This window comes from Mustela putorius, unplaced genomic scaffold, assembly GCF_011764305.1.
Source record: "Mustela putorius furo isolate JIRA1106 unplaced genomic scaffold, ASM1176430v1.1 tig00000095_pilon_pilon_pilon, whole genome shotgun sequence".
NCBI lineage: Eukaryota > Metazoa > Chordata > Mammalia > Carnivora > Mustelidae > Mustela > Mustela putorius.
The window spans coordinates 18,047,177-18,070,462 of NW_025421280.1; the positions used below are offsets into that span (position 1 = coordinate 18,047,177).

The 23,286-nt window shown below is 48.6% G+C and overlaps 1 protein-coding gene across 2 annotated transcripts in view; it reads right to left on the bottom strand.

The window, feature by feature from the left end:
• CACNA2D3 (calcium voltage-gated channel auxiliary subunit alpha2delta 3) overlaps nt 1-23,286 on the bottom strand; it is an 851,905-nt gene that overhangs the window by 501,119 nt on the left and 327,500 nt on the right. The window lies entirely within an intron of this gene.

The window sequence follows — 23,286 nt, forward strand, 5'->3', positions numbered from 1 at the left end:
GAAGTGCCCATGGAACATTCTCCAGAATAAACCATAGGCTAGGCAGGAAAGCAAACATCATAAATTTAAAAGGGCATAAATAATAAAGAATATATTTTATTACCATAATGAAATGAAATTACAAATTAGTAACAAGAAGAAATTCAGAATATTCGCATATATGTGGAAAACAAATAATATACTTTGAAATGACCAAAGGATCAAAACAATGTTTTGAGATGAAGGAAAGTGAATACACAACAGACCAACACTCATGGGGTGCAGCTAAATCAGCACTAGAGGGAAATTTATATGTGCAAATGCATATATTAAGAAAGAGAGAGACAGAGAGAGAGAGGGACAGCCAAGATACAGGGAGGAAGGAAGGGAGGAAAGAATCTTAAATCTAAATTCCTATCCGAACACAATGCAAAAAGAAAAGCAAACTAAACCTAAAGCAAGTAGAGGAAAGAAAATAATCAAAGTTAGATGAGGAATTCTTAAAACAGAGAATAGAAAAATGATTGAGAAAATCAGTAAGACTAAAAGAATATTCTTTAAAGTGATCAATAAAGCTGAAAATTTTTAGCTAGACTGAACAAGAAAAAGAGAAAGAGTAAGTCAAATTATTAGAAACATAAATGAAAGAGGGGACAGTACTACCAACCTTATAGAAACAAAAAGAATAAGAAAAAAATACTATGAATAATTATATACCAATAAAATGGATAACTTTGATGAAATGGACAAATATCTAAAAGGTCATATACTACTGAAACCACTCAAAAAAACAAAAAAAAACAAACAAAAAAAACAGACAGCCTGAACAGATTTGTACCTAGTAAAGAGATTGAATTATTAATCAAAAATATACTTCATAAGGAAAAGCCATGGCCAAGATGGCTTCACTGGTGAAACATCTGAAAAAGAATACCAATTCTTCACAGACTCTTCCAAAATAATAGAAGAGGGGGGGAACACGTCCCAACACATCCCGTGAGACCAGTAGTAACCAAAGACATCACAAGAAAAGAATACTGTAGACTGTTATCTCTTATTAATATGGATTTAAAAACCAAATACAAATCCAGACATACACAGAAAGAATGACACATCATGACTGAGGGACATCTATCCCAGAAATGCCAGGTTGGCTTAATACCTGAAAATCAATTAATGTAATATGCCATCTCAGCAGAATAGAAAACAAAGTTGAGCAAGTTTCAGAATATAAGATCAAATATATAAAAATGAATTGAATTTCTATATACTTGTGGTTTTTTTTTCTTTTTCCTGTCAGGGAAGGTATTTAAGTATGGATTCAATTTACTTAAGGGTTAATTAAATTTCTATTAGCTTCTAATAAACAACCCAAAAATGAACTGAGAAAGCAATTTCATTTACAATAGCATCAAAGAAGTAAATACTTTGAAATACATTTTACAAATAAATGCAAAACCTGTACTCTGAAAACTATAAAACTGTGTTGAAAGAAATTACAAATCCACATAAATGGAAAAATATCGATTTGCCTGGATTGGAAAACTTAATATTGTTAAGATGGTAATGTGCTCCAAAGCAATCTACAAGTTCGGCAAACTCTATCAGAATCCCAGCTTATTTTTTTGTAGAAATGGACAAGCTAATTCTGTAATTCAGATAGAGTTGCGAGAAATCCGGAATAGCCAAAACAATCTTGAGAAAGAAGGAAATGTTGGCGGATTCACACTTGCTTATTTCAAAGCTTATTAGGAAGCAACAGTAATTAAGACTGGCATATGGACAGACATATAGAGAAATTAAACAAAAGTGAAGATCCAGAATTAAGCCTGTGTGTCCATGTGAATTATTTTTTACAGGGAGCCATGACCATTCAATGCAAGAAAGATAATCTTTTCAACAAGTAGTCTAAGACAACTGGATAGCAACATGCAAAAGAAGGAAGTTGGACCCTCACCTTACACCATATTAAAAAATGAACAAAAAAAAAAAAGAACTAAAAATAGATCAAAGATCTAAAAGGAAGGGCTAAAACTATATGACTCTTAGGAGAAAACACAGCACTAACTCTTCATAACCTAAGTTGAGCAACAGAATTTTTGAAAATACACAAATTGGACTTCATCAAAATTAGAAGCTTTTGTGTTTCAAAGAACGCCATCAAAAGAGTGAAAAGGTAACCCACAGAATGGGAGAAAATATTTGCTAATCATATATCTGATGTATGATAAGCAAACCATATGTTGCATCTAGATTAGATGAACATCTCTTAGAACTCCATAATAAAAAGACAATCCAATTAAAAACAAAGGATCTGGGGCACCTGGGTGGCTCAGTGGGTTAAGCCTCTGCCTTCGGCTCAGGTCATGATCTCAGGGTCCTGGGATCGAGTCCCGCATCAGGCTCTCTGCTCAGCGGGGAGCCTGCTTCCTCCTCTCTCTCTCTGCCTGCCTCTCTGCCTACTTGGGATCCCCACCCCGTCAAGTAAATAAATAAAATCTTTTAAAAAAAAGGATCTAAACAAACATCTGTCTAAAGAAGATATACAAAGGAAAATTAAGGAAAAGATGCTTAAAATCATTAGTCATCAGGGAAATGTACATCAAAACCACAATGAGACAGTTCTCACACACCAAGTGGTTTTAAATGACAGCAAGGAACGTGATAATGACAAATGTTAGCCAGAACATAGAGTAATCAGAGCCCTCATATACCGCGGGTGGGAACATGGTGCAGCTACTGTGGAAAACAGTCTGGCCGTTCCTCACATTGTTAAGCATAGAGTTACCATATGACCCAGAAATTCCACTCCTAGGCATATGCTTGAGGGAAATCAAAACATACCCACCCAAAAACTTGCACTTGAATATTTGTGGCAGTATTATTCATAATAGTCCAAAGATAAGAGCAATCTAAATATCTATCAACTGATGAATGGATAAATCATTTGTAGTCTATCCTACAGAGGAGTATTATTCAGCCCTGAAAAGGAACAGATACTGATGCTTGCTACAACATGGAAGGATCCTGAAAAAAAATGCCAGGTGAAATAAACCAGTCATGAAAGAGCACATATTATAGAATTACATTTATATGAAATGCTCCAAAAAGGCAAATCTATAGAGACCAGGACATAGACTAGCAGTGGCTTCCAGCTGGGAAGAATAGGAAAGGAAACAGGTGGGTGATGTCTAAAGGGTCCAGGGCTTCTTTTTTTCCCTTTTTAAAAAAATTTTATTTTATTCTTCCAGTGTTCCAAAATTCATTGTTTCTGCACCACATCCAGTGCTCCATGCAATATGTGCCTTCTTTAATATCCACCATCAGGCTCTCCCAACCCCCCAGCCCCCCTCCCTCCAAAACCCTCAGTTTGTTTCTCAGAGTCCTCAGTCTCTCATAGTTCTGAGGTGAGGAAAACATTCTAACATTGGCTGAGATGCCGGCTGCACAACTCTGTGAAGATATTTAAAACAGAGAAGTGTACAGTTTGAGTCAGCAAACTGTATCTCAGTAAAGCTGTGGTTGGTTGTTGTTTTAAGGAAGCTCTCTGAGTGGTCATGATCAGTAAATGGTCTGAGATGAGAAACACTGCCCCACCGTCTGCTGTCCTGCGTCCCCAGGTTTTCTATATAGCATGGAAAGTCACTTCTGGTTCCTTTATACCTTCATGATGCTGGCTCTGGATTAAGTGCCTCTGGGCTTTGTGAACAGCTCATGGGTCTGGGCCAACAACATGGACAGAGTAGCTATGTGAAGCCCCAGCCTCCTCTGCTTCTCAGATTCCACACGAAGGCCAGACCCCAGCCTCTGGGCCCAGACCCTGACCCCTCGGCGCTCAGGCTGGGACAAGTGTCAGCCCAGCACCTCACATGGAAGAAATTTAGCTCTTCGTGGTCACTGAGTATGCCGCCATCTGAGAAAGGCGGGGGCGCTGCATGAACACTCCTGAGCCATCAGCAGCTGCACAGGGAAATGGCAATGCAGAGGGTTACTGAGGCGCTTGGGAATTTCACGCGTACTTTCGTGGACCGGCCTCCTAGCTGTTAGCTGTTGCAACTTCCGTAGTATTGAGACCCTTCATCCTGGCATGTTTCTCTTTAACTCGGACACACCAACACATAAGAGATGCATTCAAACTCCTTGCTTCATTTCCCGGCGGGCATCGCCCTGACCCCAGGACTTTTCCCTCCACCATCTGAGGCTGGACAAGCCCCCGGTGGCCTTTGCGTGAAGCAACTCAGCGCCAACATACAGTTGTACTTTGCAGCAAATAATAATCACCACCCGTTTAAAATCAGTCCTTGATCTCCATCCTTTGTCAACAGAACGTCTGACTTAGATTTCTACCAGTTGAGCTAATATAAACCACATCCCTCCAGAGACGGAGAATCTTCGAAACACTTCCTCCTAACTTGGCCATCCGTTATCCAGAAATATATGCCATCGGCCTGGAAATGGAAGAGAAAGCTCTTTCTGGCACAACCTGAAAGTGTTTACATATCTCCTATGACTAAGCTATTTATTAAGGAAAGAGACTGCTTAAAATGGGAAAAGCACATTATCTCTGTTAACGCATTATCTGCAAAGGGGACAAAGCTCAGCGTAGACTCTACACCAGACCATTGGAAGGTCTGACTTGATCTTCAGAATCACCCTGCTGTGGAGCTGCTAGTCTCTACTTTGATTCCATGGAAAGGGTCATCCCTGCCTTTCAAACGCTAGTACATATGACCAAGGACATATGGTGATCCTGGAGGGTGGGTGGACGTGTTCCCTCGATCGCTTCCAGCCTGATGGCAATCCAGGTCCAGCCCTGTCTGTGAAGCCCCTTTCCTTACCAAGGGTGTCCACGGCTAACACCTGGAGATGAACCTCTAATCATAAATGGCCCTTAAGGAGCACCCCTCTTGCGTGGTAAGCTAGCAAGTGGGAAACAACTGACCTTCATAACGCCCACGCTGAGAACGCATGTGGGCATTTCACTCCTCGCACCAGCAGCCCGATGGAAGCTGGCAGGTGCCGTCCCTCCCCGCAGACACGCTGGTTCGGAGCCAGGTCAAAGGGTCTTCCTCGCTCCGGCAGCACACCGGCGCCCGCACCCAGGCCGACTCCTTAGATTTCCGCCCGCATCCTCCACGTCCTTCTTTTGCTCAAGTGACAATGTACTTGTTAATTCCTAATACGAGCTAATAAATGTCATTTCCAAGTGCTTTATGCAACTCTGAATTTGAAGGAAGAAGGTGGCTTTTCCTGTCTAAGTAAAAAATAACCACCAAACCCCCGCCGCTCCTGTCTCCTTTTTTTTTTTTTACTAACTTGAGTGAGACTTGGGAGGGGAACAGCGGGTGAAAAAGTGTCAAAAGACATTTCATCTCTTGACAGCTGAAACCACTTCTCATCATATCTTCTTCTCCAAACTCTGTAGAATGAGCTACAGGGGGAAAGAAATCTCACCTCTAGAAGGAAGTGTATCAGGATAAACGGAGAACATTTCTGGAGTCAGGCTATCCTAATACCAGCCACTAAAATGACTAGCCAGGGCACCTGGGTGGCTCAGTGGGTTAAGCTGCTGCCTTCGGCTCAGGTCATGATCTCGGGGTCCTGGGATCGAGTCCTGCATCGGGCTCTCTGCTCTGCGGGGAGCCTGCTTCCTCCTCTCTCTCTCTCTGCCTGCCTCTCTGCCTACTTGTGATCTCTCTCTGTCAAATAAATAAATAAAAAATCTTAAAAAAAAAAAAAATGACTAGCCAGGGGACGCCTGGGTGGTCCCGTCCCTTAAGTGTCTGCCTTCAGCTCAGGTCATGATCTTAGGGTCCTGGGCTGGAGCCCCACCTCCTTGGCTTCCCTGCTCAGTGCGGAGCCTGCTTCTCCCCTCCCCCTCTGCCTCTCCCCCATTCCCACTTAAGCATACTCTCTCATATAACCTTTTTAAAAATAAAAAATAAAATAAAATAATTAGCCAGGTGGCGGAGGCCAAGGGGCGCTGGCCCTGTGTCTCCTCCCTCCTTCCCTCTCCCCATCCCGCCCACGCTCTCAGCCTCCTCCCTCCTTCCCCTCCCCCGCTCCCTTCCCCAGCTCTCTCCTTCCGGAGCCCCTCCCTCTTCCACTCCTTTCTTCCCTCCACCCTCTCTGGGGGGTAAGCTTCTGGCCACCACACTGTGGGGATCGTGGGCCCTACAGTAGCTGACTTGCTCTCCCAGAGGGCAACAACTGGTCCAGTCTGGCAGCCAGCAAGCGGAGGGGCAGGGACAGGACCCCAAGCCTCCCCTCATAACCACCCAAATATAGGACGGCTGTGGGCCTGGCTGGACCCCTGCTGCTGAAGGATTCCACCCCTCCCTCCCTACCCCTGGCAGGAAACCAGGAAGTCTCCGCAGCCCCTGCAAAGACTGTAGCAAGGACACTTACCACTTACGGGAGCCACTGTGTTTCATTAGAAGGACCCCAGGAAGAGCCGCAGGAGAATGAGAACCCAGGGATTCTGAGGGCTGCAGGCTGGGAGGAGGCTGCCATTCTCATCTTCTCTGCTAGGACGCCCAGGGAAACCCTAAGCTGGCTCCTCAACTGAGTGGGGTCCTGGTCCCCTGGCTGTGGGAAAGCCCCAAAGGTCCTTCGCCAGCTCCAAGAGTGTGTGACCCTCGCAGGGAGGCAGAGCCGCTAGAACCCGGGACCACAGCCAGGCGGCCCAGGGCTACTTCAGGAGAAATGACACACAGAGGTCTGGACCCCACAGAGGACAGTAAGAACCCCCAGGGCTCCAAGAAGACACACATTTGCCCACCGCTGAGGTCACTCAATGAACCATGTTAAACTGCAGCCACCCGAATGCAGAGCCGCTGCACCTGGGTGACACTCTGTGTCTGCAACCTGGCAGGTGCCAACCAAGGAGGATGGGCAGAAGCCTCGGCTCTCGGGGTTAGGCACCAACTCCACACATCGCTCCGGCATTTGAACCACCAACTCAGCCACACTGAGGCTCGTCGGCCGGAGGACAGCCCGGCTACGGAAACTGGGATGGAGGGGACAAGCCATGGAGCCACATCCGATCCACTTGTGTCCAGGCTCGTGGTCCGCGAGGAGCAGCCTGGGTGCTGTCCTTCCCCCGGGCCTCTCTGCTGGGAGACTCCCGGTGCTCGTAAAAGCACGGCAGATAAGACAACGGACTGGAGTCTGGCAGAGCTGGATCTGAACTCAGACTTGAACAAGGCTTCCCCCTCCTTGAGCCCCAGGCTCGTCATCTGCAACATGGGTGAGCCGTGGTCATCAGGGTGGCTAACACTTTCTGAGCCTTCTGATAGGCCAGAGTGTATCTATCTGTCTCTGTCCCATCAGTCCTCCCAAAAACTTCAACTTTTAATGAGCTGGATATGGTTAGTCTCCCCGGAGACCCAGGTGGTTAGACATGCTGTCTGAAACCCCACAGCAGCTGAACAGTGCAGCCTTGATCCTAACGTGGCTCTCTGGCCTCCCGGTTCATCCACGGACCCTCCGCTTGATGATCTCCCGCCCATGGGGGTGGCTGAGCCATCCACGGAAACAGCGTAGACAGAGCGCTTCAGGCAGCACAGGCTCCCAGCGTGCAGACAAGGACACCGCGGTCCTCCTTATCTGTCACTATCCCTTGGGAAACAGGAGCGACTTGATGGAGATTATGTTGATGCTTGTTGGGTCTTTGCCTCGATGACGAGAATGAAACTTCCCTGTGAGTTCCGCGGCCCCTGCGCACAAAACTGACGGTTCTGTTCTGTAACGACCTTCTTTTCACTCATCACCTTTGCCCCCGAGAGTGCTTATTTAACGAGACCTTTCGGCAGCACGCGAAGGTCACTCAGCCATTTGCTAGACTCAGTTCACAGAAGAGAGGATGCGGCGAGAAGGGCAAGGAAGAAAGACCATCGGGGCTCAGGGGGAGAAGGATGATTTGGCCACTTTTTTACTGAAAATCTTTGGAAGGAGAATAAACTGGCCATTAAAAGCAAGTATAAAGCCTTCTATGTTGATCCATTTGAGTCCCTCAGACATCCTGTGAAGGGAGATAGTCCGTGGCTCCTGAGTGAAGGACGGGGAGGAGATAGTCATGAGGGAAGGATGGGGAAGGATCCTGAAGAAGGTGCTGCCAAGGGATGGCGGGCGGGGGGCGGGGGGCGGGGTGAGTGAAAGAGATGAGAACAGAGAGTGTGACAACGTGTTCTTGAAATCCAAGAGATTATTCCAGGAACACTGTCAAACCTTACTGAGCAAACAGTTTCTAGACATTCTTTAAAGTCTGGTTTGTGAAAAAGCAAACCAGCTGCCCATTCTGTGTGTATCTGAGGAGGGCACAACCTTTTCTCAGGGCTCCTGCTCCAGCCAAGGAAAGCCACCCACCATCTCCCTAATGCTGGCCCCTCGTGCGCATCTGACTGGTCTCGAACCTGCCCCCAACAGTGAGCCCCTCCTCTCTGCTTCCTCTGGGGTCCTGAAGCCCTGCTATTTCCCATCCCCCGTTCTGCCTTTGAGGGCAGTGAACGGAGGACAGGAAAACCCACCCGAGAAAAGTCTCTGAAGGAGGAGCTTCCTTGAACCCAGCACTGTGCCTTGAATAAAATGGACCAAGTGAAGATGTGTCCACACAGATTCAACAACAGAGGCTCTGCTTCAAGTTCTAGCAAAAACAATTCACATTGTGAGCTGGAAGAATTCCTTCTTTCTTTATTTTTTTAAAGATTTTTATTTACTTATTCATGAGAGACACAGAGAGAGAGAAGCAGAGGGTGAAGGAGGCTCCCCACTGAGCAGGAGCCTGATGCGGGACTCCATCCCAGGACCCCAGAATCATGGCTTGAGCCGAAGGCAGACCCTTAACCATCTGAGCCACCCGGGTGCCCAAAAATCCTTTTTAAAAATAGTTTCCATGTTGGAAGCCCAACTCAGGGCTTGAACTCATGACTCTGAGATCAAGACCCTTGAGATCAAGACTAGAGCTGAAATCAAGAGCTGGATGCTTAACCAACAGGGCACCCAGATGCCCCGTGAGCTGGAAGACGTTATAACTCTAGTCCAGGTTCTACCATGTTGAATTGTGTGGCTTCAGTCTCTCTAAGATGTGGGTTAATCCATCTGCCAAAAGGTATAGCCAGAGTGTACTGCGCCCATCTGCATATGGACATACGCAAACATCTACATGAAACAGGGTGGTGGCAGTTGAGGGGGCACGCAACACCAAGGGGCTGTACCATCCCAAAATAAGAGGGGGAAAAGAGGAAGATCAGGAAAGTAGCTCTCCCACTTCAGACTGCAAGAATACAAGATGGTGGCCCTTGGAGATTAGAAAATGGAACTGCCCCCCCACCCTTGCCCAGAGTCTGATGTGTTGAAAAATAAGTAAGGTAACCAAGGTTGTTTTTACTTGAAATTCACCCCAAATATCTGAGGCACAAATTTTTGGACATCACAGCTTTCACTAGCAAGTGTTTTGAGGACCTAGTGGCCCTGAACAGAAAACAGACCTGGGAGTCCTGTCTCTAAGACCTCTATGTGCTGTCAGGCATCTTTCAGGTAGTGAAAATGTCACCTCTTGCTCCAGTACCCCATGATACATGTCACTGATGCAGGCCAGGCTTGTCGAGGGGGCCTGACACAGAGGGTAAAGCAACAGGGGCTGGCTGGGACATGTTCTTATGCATCTTAGCCCTTGGCCTCTACCAGGTACTTCCTCACGTCTGAAGGGACCACTGAAGCCCAGAGACAGATGATCTCCATGGCCCTTCTGCAAGTTCTCTGAGATAATGCCAAAGAGAGAGCACAGAGCGAGATTGCACACTGCCTGCCTTTGGCTGGAAACCAGAAACCCTCACTTCTAATCCCGGTTTTCTATCTGACCCTTGGAAGTACTGACACATTTCTTTTCCAAGGGCAGAATGTTCTTCATATTTGAGGCAGGGTCTTCCCATGTCTGTAACACCCATCAGCGAGTGACGGGAACATTATGGAACCACTTTAGAGGGAACCCATTTCTCTTTTCCTAGGCCAACATCATTTGTATGACAATAACCACTACCATCAGGACACAACATGACACTAACTACAACCTCCAGTGAAGGCAGCGTCCATGCAAGGCGCACTCAACAGTCCTCCCGCCTTGAACAAAACCATCATCAACCATGGCCACTAGGAAGCCAGAAGAACCATCAGCAGGAAAGCCAGTAACCTTTGACACACAGGTGTTCTCCTCTGCACCTGAAAATTACTTGAAGATCAGTAGCTTTTGTAAATCAAGTTCTTTTGTTCTTTGGCTTTTCATGCTCTCCAAAAAAAAAACAGATGTTCATGATAAAACATTCAAACTGAACAGAAAGGTGGAAAGTATGTACTTTAATTTCTTCTACATGCCTCCAGAAATGTTCTGTGTATACACTCATTTATGGATATCCTTCATACACACATGCACATGCACACACATGCACACACATTCACACACACATATTGTACTATGCATTTTCTTCTATATCTTTTCCTCATCTTGATCATTTGTGGATTTTCCTCTAAACCCAGCTACGTGAGCCCAGAGAGCTCCAGTGTCCCAGCCATCCTAATCGTGGGGAATCCTGTGCCTTCTGAGATAGTGGTATTGGAGAATAGGTAATAGGTAATAGAAGAATAGAATCAAGTAAGTCTGGAGAGAGCAGACTCATACAATTAAAAGGCCTTCTCTATGGTAGAAACACGTGTTCCTGGAGTATTTCATGCACACGGTTGACCCCCAAGCGTCACACGGCATCGGCATCTCCTTCCCTTGTTTCATCCCAGGACATTTTTTTAAGGGCCCTTAACAATGTATTGTGCACCCCCTCCCACCCCAGCCCTACACCAAATCATTTCCTACCCATCGTTCCTCAGGAAAATGCCCTCTGATCATGGCCATCCCCCAACCCTAGATCGCCCTGAGCCCAGCGTGTCCCCCACCCCGGGCCATGTTGCCACCAGGCCACAACCCTCTCCTGCACACCAGCCCGCTGGTCTCATCAAACAATCCCTGGTGTGCTTCCTTCCCATCTGCCTCCCTGCCGGCCTCTAAGCAATACGAGAGCATGGAGAGCTTCTGCCCATTCATCACCACACCTCCTCATGCTAACATAGTAGGTCCGCACCCAAGAGGGGCTCTGTGGATGTCTATTAAATCAATATACGGTAGCGGGGTCTCTGGAGTACAGCTCTGCAAATGTCACTGCGGCCGCCACAGTGGAGGAAGTTATTTCTCCTGAACACACTGCAGGGAATCTTCTAGTGAGGCGAAGAGCCTTTCTGCACCGTGAGTCATCACCCCCTTACTCCCTGGTGTGCGTTCTGGTATGGCAGGTTTGCAGGATTAAATGTGGAATCGTCTCATCTCCCGACAGAAATATCCCCAACGTGTGAGCAGTTGGTACCCACTGACATTCTGATGTAGAATTTGCTTTACATTTTAAAAAAGGCTTTCTGCCGCAACATTTGTCTTGATCCGGGGAAGAGCTTGGGAATGTTTATGTAAAGTAAGACTAGTTTTCATTTATGATGGATTTTTGCATGCTGAGAAGAAAATAGCACAGTCTGACAAACCAGGGCCTTCCACTGCCACACGTGTGAAGTGTGCCCGTGAACAGGCGTGACGCAGCTAACGGAGTACTCGGGCACGGCAGGTAGGGAACATTGGCCATGCACAGGACACAGAATAAAGAGGCAGAGATCCCAGGGGTTGCAAAGTCAATGTCAGGGCTGCCTGCTGATTTGCCCATCTTACTAGCTGAGGCGTCCTCAACAGGTCCCAAATATTTAGTATTCTCATCTGTGAAATGTGTGAAATGGGAACAATGAGGGCTCCTGCTTCGCCGGGTTGTGGGTAGAACTGGATTGTATTAGATCATGCTTTGATATATATATATATATATATATATATCAAAGCATGATATCTAGAGGGAGACATTGTGGACTAATGAGCAGGTGAGTGTCTCCAAGGACAATGGGTAGTACATCCTGGACAGAAGTTTCCATTAGTTTGGAGCTACAAAGAGGGGTAGCAGTGCGAGAAGTGAAAAGGAAGAGGGTGTCCTTCATGTCCCTGCCAAGGACAGTGCCCTCCTGAGAGTCCCCATCCCAGACAAAAGGAAAGCAAAGAGCATTATTTGGAGCCCTATCGTTGACATCAACAACTGACATGAACACCAAGGTTCCCAGCAGCCATGTGGCCTGAGCAGCAGGACCTGAACGGACAGAGGCTGCCCGAGTGTCTGAACACGATGAGGGAGAGGAGGGCAGGTGTGTGGACTGGGGATCCCGCTGCTTACAGAAGGTGCTCGTTGGCTTCCAACGCCTACAAGCAACTCTGGCTGCACACACTTTGCTATTCACTGAATTTCTTGGTATAAACTCCAGTAATAACGGGGTTCGCAAGGTGCAGGAGGAAAGAGAATGTTACCTTATTCAGCGTCAGAGACATTCCCAGGAAGAAGCCATACCACTGGGGACTTTTCAATATCACTCTTTGCGGGGGGGGGGGTGCTATTTCTTTTTTTAATTTAAATTCAATTAGCCAAGATACAGTACATCACTGTTTTTTTATATACTGTTCAATAGTTCATCAGTTCAGTATAAAACCCAGTGCTCATCACATCACATGCTCTCCTGAATGCCCATCACCCACTGACCCCAGCCCCCCACCCACCTCCCCTCCAGCAACCCTCATTTTGTTTCCCAGAGTCAAGAGTCTCTTATAATTTGTCTCCCTCTCTGTTTTCTTCCCATTCAGTTTTCCCTTCCCATCCCTAGGGTCCTCTGCACTATTCCTTATGTTCCATGTATATGTCACAAAAGTGACACTTACTAAGCTTTTACGACATACTAGCTGCAATGCTGATGATAGAGCAGTACTTCATTTAACCCCCACAAACCCGCAGGAGAGAGGTGCTGCCATAATGACCACTTTATGGATGGTGGCCTGGGTCAGCCCTGGGGTAACAAGCATCTGTCACACTCAGATTACATGGCCCCGAACAAGCCATACCGTGACCCAGGGCCTCCCAGGGAGGGCTGCTGAGGACACTGGCAGCAACCATAGGACGGTCCACATATCCACATGTCTCCCTGTTCTTCCCAAATCCTGGAAGGCCTGGCATGCATTTCCAGCAAAGTGGTCCCTTTCTCACTCTTGGGGACCTGTGGCATGTTAAGGTTGGCTGCGTCAGTCCAGGGACAGAGTTTCCTACCCTGTTTCCCTTTCTGGAACACACCTGACCGCCAGCCCAGGCTGCACTACCCCTGTTATCATTTCCAGAGTGCTCAAAGTGGTCCCCGCTCTCCCTCCCAATCCAAGATCAGAAAGCAAGTTCCTATGAGTGATGTTATCATAGGAATGACCTTGAATTCCCCCTAAGTCATTAATTTTTTTTTTTTTAAGCAAATCAGCTACCAACTCTGGCTCTCTTCTATTACTGTGACAATTCACAAATGTGGAGACACCAGGTGAAAACAAAACAAAACAAAACAAAAAGAACACTACTAGCAATCATTCCTGTTCTAACATTGTCCTTAACTGCCTGGGCACTGTCTTTTAAATTCCTCTTAGCCCAGATCCAGTTCCTATCCCACTGTAAGCCTCCATCTCAATTTCTGTAATCTCAATTTTTATTATTCTATGTATTACAAAATGCAAGCAAATTAAAAGACCATGGAATTATTATTTTATTAAGCATACTTCTAAAAACGACTGTCTTCAAAAGCAACACTCCCTCCCAAATATCAAATTCAAATAGAAGTAGAATGGACAGACCAATTAAAAAAAAAAACAACCACCACCATACACCAATCCATTTGTGATGGCCTGTAGTAATGTAGGATTCAGGTGGCAATGGAGAAAAATAGGATTTAGGATGTAGGATTCAGGGAGTAATATAGTAATGCAGGATTCAGAGAGTGATGTAGTAATGTAGGATTCAGGGAGTAATGTCATAATGTAGGATTCAGAGAGTGATGTAGTAATGTAGGATTCAGGGAGTAATATAGTAATAGAGGATCCAGGGAGTAATGGAGAAATGTAGCTTTTGGGGAGTAATGTAGTAATGTAGTAATGTAGGATTTAGGGAATAATGTAGTAAAGTAAGATTCAGGTAGTCATGTAATCTTCATATAGTAATGCAGTAACGTAGGATTCAGGTAGTAATGCAGAAGAGTAGGATTCAGGAAGTAATATAATGGTAATGCAGGATTCGGGTAGTAATATAGTAATCCAGGACTCAGTTCCGTTCAATGGTTAATCTTTCCTATTCCATCCCCTCTTCTGGGCTCCCAAGGGGATGCAAAAACAAAAAAATGGAACAGCCCCTATCTTCAAGTTCCAGGGGAGAGAGACAAATGTAAAAGAAACCACTACACTATGAGACATAAAGATAGGTGGCTGTTCTGGAGAGGAGGACTGAGAATAGAAGGAAAGGCAAGGCACCTTCCAGTGAAGCTCTCCGGAAAGGACAAGCCTGGCCAGGGGGTACACGGAGAGCAGACTGGGATCAAGGGCAAAGCCTAAGGGAAGGCTGCCAGGAGTCCTAAGACTACGAGCAGGAGGAGGGGGTGGGTAACAGGTGTCTATGGGTGTGTTTGCATCTCATCCAGAAACAGAGCTGAAGAGAAGGGCCAGGCTGTGCCTGGGTTTGGGGGCCACACTGGGAACCCACCACAGGACAGGGAGCTGGAAAGGGCTCTGGTGTGAGGAGACAGAGTGCATCCCAACAAGTGTCTCTGTGTGCCAAGTGCTGTGCTGGGCGCGGCACCTCTATCTCCTGTAATGCTCTTAGGGACGCTCCACACTCCACACCTTACAGATGGGGAAACTGAGGCTCACAGAGTTCAGTGCTCTTCCACCAAGCTGGTATTCCTAGATGCCTGAGGGCTCTGGAAAGAGCCTGGGAATGGACAAGCATGGAGACAGTGTCTTCCGCCTGGGTCACTGCCCAAGGTGCAAGAAACGCGGGGAACACACAATGTTTCGGAGGTCCTCAGGCAGGGGCCATAAACTCCTTTCTCACTCGCTTTTTAGGAAATTGCTCACTCACACCTAAAGTCGTGCACTGAGTTTTACCCTGTTCAGTGTGCCAGACAGGACTCGGGCGTAGAGACCATGGACGGTGTGCCTCCGATTTCCTTCCTAGCAGGCTGTGAGGGACGGCGGACCCCCACTGCTTACAGCACTCGGGGTAGTGACAGATGACCTTATCTAAAGTGCTCAGTAGCACATAAGCTAAGCTTTCCAAAATGCTCAGGACAGAGGAACTGACTCACCCATTCATTCATTCATTCATTCACTCATTCATTCAACCAGCTCTGCTTCTGGCCTAAGCATAAGCCTAAGCATTAAGTGTCCACTGTGGGCATGGGACACCCTCCTTCCACTAACACCACTTCTGAGAAAATACAGACACAAACCCATCATACACACGTGAATACCTATGCAGACCTAGGTTCGTGTCACACACACACACACACACACACACACACACACACACACGGCTGCTGAGTGGGCTCTGGAGCTCCCCGCCATGCTCTGGAACATCCCCGGTCAAACAGGCTGGAGACTGGAACCCACAAGGGCCACAGCTACAAAAAAGGTTCCCTACCGGAATGCAGTGGGAAAAGTGTCTCTAAACCCAGCAAAGCACTTTGTCATCGCAACTCAAGCCTGTGGTACCCCCAGCTCTGGGCTGCACAGGGCTCTGGGCTGCACGGGGTCCCCGGCTTCACTCCATCTGCTCATCTCTCGGCTCTAGGGCCACTAGGCCTCACAGCTTCCAGGAGTCATGGCCAGCCACCTGGTCACAGGTCTCCATAGGGGTGCGGCTAGGACTCAGTCCCTGGCCCGGCTCAGGGGTGGCAGGGAGCAATGTAGGCTACTCTCAGTCTCCCAAACAGGCTCTGGGGATAGGAGGGTTCGGGAACTACTTAAGCCTTGGCTGTGAATCACCTTCTCGCTTGTGCAGAGCCTGGGAAGTCTGCACGCCCAGTCCTGGCTTCGCTCTGGGGGAGCAGCTCTGCCATCCTGCCCCTTGAACACAGCTTCCAGGAGCCGGAGCCAGCCCCTTTACTCAGAGGGGGCCAGGACACACTCTCCAAGCAGGTGGGACTGTGACTCAGCACTTGTCTGAGTGCGGACAAACTGGTCTCCAGAGCAGAGCTGCACCCCCCACCCCAAGTTCTCTGATCAGAGTATACCCTGACTTGGTTGTGTAGGGGAGCAAAGCCGCTGGTTGGGGGGCCCAGTCGGACGCTGCAGGTGTGAACTCAGTCTGCCAAGACCCAGTGCTGGTTGTGGCAAGCCCCTTCCCCTTCTTCTTGACAGTCAGATTGCCAGGGGCTGGGCCCCAAGAGTCCCCTGCAGCCCCTGTGGTGTGAGATCAGAGGAGGGGCTCCCACAGAGCGGCTCCCAGTGCTGGGGAAGGTTGGCGGTCACCCCAGGCTCCCTTTTCTGGCTGGAAGAAGTGGGTGTTCAGGGGGACCTCTTGGCTGGGTGCTGCACTGGCTTGGGGAAGGGGAAATGGGGTGGCTGTGTCGCTGCATCTCTTCCCCCCAGTGCTGTCTGCCTGGGTCTCTGGGCTGCAGAGGGTGCTTCTGCCTCACCTCCGCTTCTAGGTTTCTCTCAGTGGCGTCCTATCCTTGAATGCTCACTAGTTGTTCTCATGACGGGGAGAAAGTCAGGAACAGCCTATGTCACCGTCTTGGTGATGGCACTTTTAAACAGCTCCTTAAAAGGCTCATGAGCCTTCTTACCCATCAAATGGCTCTTAGACAAGACCAGTTTAAAGATTTCCGTGTCAACAAATCAGAAACATATGCTTGGCAAAGCGTGTTTTACGATTTATCAAACCCAACGTTTGAAAAATAGGTTGGGACATCTAACAAAGCGTAATCCAGCCATGCCGCCCAGGCCCCACGTAGGGGAGCCTTATCCGCCGCCCCCACACACACACCTCTGCCCTTCCCTGGGCTTTTTAGAAGAACCCATTAGATTGTAGCAGACAGACTGAATCCTTGGGCTGACCTGAGTGGTGGTTATGGTTCTCCCCTTCCTCAGGCCTGTTTCAATTTTGGGGGCTGTGTGCCACCTCCCCACGCCCACCTAACCCTGCATACAGGAGAGCTTAGCCGCCCAGTCGGCCTGCCTGGGCTCTCTGCTGGGTGAAGTCAGGAAGGGGAAGGGGTGACCTTGGTCATGTCCAGCAGTCCAACCTCCTCTCTCTTCTGCCAGGCAGTCCACCTCTCCCTGCTCTCTCCCTGTTTCTGTCCTAAGCCAACATTTGGAGCCTTTGTATTTCTTGGGTCCAAAAGCATTTGCAGGGCTCCTAGGCAGAAGCTCCATGAGTCAGCAGCACAGCCCCCTCTCCCCCAGCCCATGCAGGAACCTCAGGTCATTGAAATTATTGGGCTGCGTGTCATGGAGGAAAGGAAAGGAGGGCCGGCCAGAAAGTGGCCAGAGACTAGACTCTGGAGCAGGCTCTGGGATCTCGCGACAGTGGGGCCTTGTGCCCTGGCAGTGCCCAAGGAGAGTCAGAGCTTCAGAGGAAGGCTGGCGATGGGCCTCGGGCTGAGGTTCTCAGCCTGAGCAAAATATCCCAAGGTGGCCAGGAAGTAACCAAGCCCCAGACGCAGGGGATCTGAGGGACCAGGGTCTTCTCCCAGTACTCCTGCCCAGAGAGGCAGCAGAGTAAGCTAGAATGCTCATCAGAGAATCAAGGTCGACCCTGGCACGAGCCTTCCTACCTGTGAGCTGGAGTAAGTCATTGTGCTACTATGACCTTTGTTTTCTTGTTTTTGTTTTTTGTTTTGTTTTGTTTTGTTTTTAGATTTTATTTATTTATTTGATAGCATGAGAGCAAGAGAGAGAGAACATGAGTAGGGGGAGAGGGAGGGTCAGGAGAAGAGGGATAAGGGGACTCCCCACGGAGCAGGGAGCCCGAAACAGGGCTCGGTCCCAGGGTCCTGAGATCACGAGCTGAGCAGAAGGCCGATGCTTCACCGAATGCGCCACCCAGGCGCCCCTCTTCTCGGACCTTTAGTGAAGTCATCTGAAAAACAGAGGCAAGAACACTGCCTAACCACTCTCGTGGGGCTGACGAGGGAAGAAAACAAGGCCAAAGTGGTAAAATGATGCAGAAGTTTAAACGGATCATGTCTAAAATCCGCATTTGTCTTTTTTCCAGCCTAAAACTGTTGCCTCTTTTTTTTCTAGGGTCTAAAAATATTCAGAAGCTACAGGCTTCTTACCCTCCCCACTAACCCCCCCCCCCCGCCAAATTACAGTCGTTTGTGTTTACTCCGGGCATATTTGTAACCCATCACCTCTTCTAGCCCACTATTATCACCGGGCGGCCTTCTGTCTTCCCAGCAGAGCCCTGGCATCACGGCGATGGGCAGGAGGAAAGCAGGGGAACAAAGTGGGACAAGGAAGTAAGGGGAAAACCCTCAGATTAGCAGCCAAAAACCCTAAAAACACAGAATCACAGAACACCCGTTGCTGTTCTGCACCAGCTCTGAGAGAAGAGAGAAGCAGACGCTTTCCATCCAAAGTCTGGTCTATTTCCAGTTCGTGGGTTTCAAGCACTTGAGAGAAGTGGCTCCCCATCCACCAGCTGCAGCACAGAGGTGGCATGTGGTCCAGAGAGGACATGATGAAAACACCGGCTTCTAATCCTGCCTCCTCTGGAAGTCCCTCCTGCCTTCACCATAACTGCCCCTGAGAACTGAACAAAGCCATAGGGTCATAACAAGAGCAGGGTGCCTCGGCCCATGTCAAGGACCAGGCTCCCTGACGGGCCACATGCTTTCCCTGGGCTATCGGACCCCAACCTCAGACATGGGTTTTATTTTTCCCTCCAGCAGGGGACAGGAGCCAACATCAGTGGGTTAGCCACGGCTCCCCAGCCCACACGGGCATTATTCTTACAGCGCTGACCGCAAATCCCAGAAGGTCAACATTGATATTATACCCATTTTATAGCTAAGGATACCGAGGGTGAGAGGGGAAGAGAAACTTGCTCAAGCTCGGGTACCGGGCGGTCACCATACACCAGGCATCCTTCTACATGCTTAATCCACACGGCAACCCGCTGAGGCAGGCCACTGGCATGACCATTTCCGAAGTCTGTTTGAGGAAAATCGGGCACAGACATTTTTCACAGACACAGAGGCATTGGTGAAGCAAAGCCGTGGTGCGGGAGCCTTGCCAGGCTGGCTCTGGGTGTGGCTCTGGCCCCTGGCCGCCCTCCTTCCCCACCATTTTCCAAGCCTTATTCTCCAGCTTTCTTGGAGAGTCTGTGAGCCAACCAAAGTCCTTTCAAAAAGTTTCTTTTCCGTTTAAATCAGCCGGGATATGTTTTCGTTGCTTGCAACACCATGAGAACACTACAGGCAGGCTTGACTTCTCACAGCCCAGGAGGCAGGGGCACTGCTCTCTCCCAGCTCACCCCCCATCTCTGGAAAACCCAGTAAGTAAAGAGCATGGTGTTGGGAGAAAGTGGGGCACCGGGTTGAAGCAGCAGAGTCCCCTGCCCTCGGAAAACTCCAAGTGGAAAAGGAAAAAAAACAAAAAAACAAACAACAACAATAACAACAACAAGACATGCAATGCACTTCTGGAACAAAGCTATCCTAGAACAAAGGAATACGCTGAAGTCACTTAAAGGAAGAGTGAATGATAGAGGCTTCCTGGGTTGGCTTTTGAGAGGAGCATTTGGATAAGCAGGAAAGGGGAGGCAAGGATAAGAGAAATGGAGAGAAACGGGGTACCAGGGAGGAAAGAGAAGGGTATACTGTGAAAAAGAGGGGTGCAGAGGCACATGCGGGAATAAAGGGGTAGGTTTCACGACACATATACAAACAGACGTGTGTAGATACAGACACGCAAACAGGTGCACCTATGTAGGTATGTGTCCATGTCCAGAGGGGTGTGTGTGTGTGTGTGTGTGTGTGTGTGTGTGTGTGTGTGTGGATTTTACACCACGTTAGCCCAGGGAGGACATAAAACCGACTTTGGTATTATCTGAACCCACGGGCAGACCATCGATGGTCCATACACAAGAACACACTCCATGCTTTCCTCATTGAGTCAGTGCCTCTCTCTGGGCTTCAGCTAGTCTTCCCAGGAGTGTCACAGATGACACGGTGCCCCAGCTAGGTGCCAAGGCAGCCGCTCGGCAAACATCTACAGAAGAGGTTTCGTGAAGAAGCTAGCAGGACCCTAAGACACATTTCTCAGGACTCTGGGGTAGGGCTCTTTGAATTCTCCTGGTCAGTGGGCCCGCTTGCCCCCAGGCCATGACCTCTGAAGCTCCAGTCTCCTGTAGCGCCCACGAGAAAGGCCCCATGAGCAGAGGCAGTTGTTGACCTGGCCAAGGAGACGAAGAGCAGATCGCAGAAAACAGATTTTACTGGCTACATTCTGCTGCCTCCAGCCATTATGCCCAAAAGCACAGGGTACTGCAGCTCCCAGGCAAATATCAGACCCTTCTCCTATGTAGCCACTCTCCTAAGTACCTGCTCTCCCATGTACCCGCTCTGCTCTGTCCAAATGGCTCAGAAAGCATATCCTGCACTGGTTTCCTCTGTTGGGGCAAGATTTCTAACACGGGAATGGCACAGCCAGCCAGCGACCAAGCCTGGAGCATGTGTTCCGAGTACATGTCATCAGTAACCAGATCTGGGCTGGCGGGTCCTCTTAACATGAAATACATTTCTGCAGCTTGAAAAGAAAAAAGACTAAGGCTGGTTTGAATTAGGTGGAATGGAGACAGGAATTTTCCTGAAGTCCCTTCCTCTCTCCCTTGTGCGGCTACTCACTGCTTGGCAGAAAACAGGACACAGCGCCTGGCTAACCTTGGTCCATGACCCCACAGCCTCGCTGAGGGAGCACTGAGTCTGGGTAGGGGCGGTAGGCAGGTCCCACAAGGGCTGTGGAGGTTGGCTTTATTTTTTATTTTTTTTTTTAAAGATTTTATTCATTCACCTGATAGAGTGAGAGAGATCACAAGTAGGCAGAGTGGCAGGAAGACAGAGAGGGGGAAGCAGACTCCCCACTGAGCAGGGAGCCCCATGTGAGGCTCAATCCCAGGTCCCTGAGACCATGACCTGAGCTGAAGGCAGAGGCTTAACCCACTGAGCCATCCAGGAACCCCTGGAGGTTGGCTTTAAATATTATTACCTATTTCCATGGCTCAAGCGATCTGTTAGGATTCTGTGAGCCTCAGAGCCCTGACTCTGCAGCCCATGTGATCAATGGCAGGGCTGGTCCCTTAACGTGCTGCCGCCGTTGAAAGGTACAATTATGCCTTTAAAGCTCAAGGTGCAATTAAATCTCGTTAACCGTACTAATGGCTCGAGCAACCTTGAAGCAGCTGCCACATTTTAAAAGATCAGTCTCAATTGTTTTATGTCTGAAATTGCTCTGTAAAATCTTGTGAATTTTTCATCTTCACTTGAGAATGCATTTAATGCTGTGAGGATGGCTTTCTTCCAGCCACACTGCACAGAAGGGGGTTTCCTTCCTCAGCTGACAAGCTCACCCTCAGGGACTAGAGCAAACTGTACTCGACCAGGTGGGGCTGAGCCCTCTGGGTCCTCAGGGATCTGCCCTCAGGAAGAGTCCAAAGTGAGGATTCAGCCACAGGACATGGTCCAGTCCAGAGCCCACCAGAGATGGCTCATATCGGCATTACTCTCTCAGACAGAGAGAAGGGAAAAGAGAGATAAATACATGGCTGTCCACGTGAGTCTATGGTCAGGCTCCCTCCTTGGAGCTCCCACTGCCCCCCACTGTCTGTAACTGTGGCCAGCAGGTGACACACAGGGTGTTCTACTGATCTCTTTACCTACCTGTTCCCCCAAATAAACTGTGGCCCTCTTGAGGGAGGGGCTGTGCCTGGTTCACCACGGGGTCCCCAATAACCATCAGAGATATTCATGGATAGAAGACTGTCTCCTCTAAATTTTAAGCATAGGTAATGGGTAACCCGGAAAGGGAGACATTAGGTGTCCAGACACAACAGAGAGAGAAGCACAAGAGTGTTTCAGGCCGTGAGCTGGGAACTCTTTAATCATTGACCAAGCTCTTGAAATGGTGACCTAGGATAATTCAGAAATGCAATGTGTATTCACAGTATTTACAGTAATAACCATGGCAGCTCAAATGCATTGAGCGCTTTCTGGGAGCAAATCTTATTGCTAAAGCTGTGCACACTTCACTCCGTAGCCTTGCAATAACCCCAGAAGGAGGTGGTATCCTCATCCCTCTCTTATAGGATGGGAAACTGAGGCTTGGAGAGACAAAGTTTCCTGGTCAGGATCCCAGAGCCAGCAAGGGGAAGAGTGGGACTCATACCCAGAGCTCTTCTCCTGACTGCTGCGCTCTGGATATGACACTGAAACTAGGGGTGGGGGGTGGGGAGGAAACAAGCTCCCCATGATGTCTTTGAAACCTTGACAGACAACGGGGTGGCATTTTGTGTTGAAGATGCCACGGCTTTCCGATTTATTTTGGGGAGGATGGGTCTTTGCTGGTCAGGTCTGACAAAGCAGAGCAAAGTCCTACTCTTTGACGGTGAGGATAATGAGGGCAACACCCTTCACTTGAACGCAACATTCCCAACAGCTCGTGAGGTGTGGCCCTCACAATCACCCCATGCCGTGGACACAATTATTATCCACATCCTAGGTATGTGGAAACAGAGTTCTAAAGAGACAAGGGGGTGCACGAAAGGCACAGCCAGTGAGAGATGGAATACGGGACCAACCAGAGACAGTCTGAGGCCAGAGCCCCATCCCCAGCCATTATAATCCCAGCTCGCACAGGCAGATGAGAATTTGGGGGAAAGAACTGGGGGTCTATGAGAAGGCTGGATTTGAGTGGGTTCTCCATTCAAGTCTGAAACAGGGGGCCCCACGGAGGTCCATCCTGCTTTGTACTCCAAGAAAAGACCACAGCTGATTCTGTTGCAACCCTGGGAGCTCCCAAACCCATAAAAGCATGATAAGGAATGGAAGAGAAGAGAACAAGTCTACAGCAGGGGTCATAAACTACACAGCCTGTGGGTCAAATCCAGCCATCTGTTTTGGTAGATAAAAAAGTGGCCTGGCACACGGCCGAAGCCACTGATTGATGCGGTGTCTAAGGCTGCCTTTGTGCCAGAAGAGCAGAGCTGAGAAGCTACAACAGAGACACTGTGGCCCGCACAGCCTAAGTTAGTTAGTAGCTGGCCCTTCACAGAAAAGGCTTGCCAGCCCCTGGATTACATGTTAATGGCTTGATGCGAACACCAG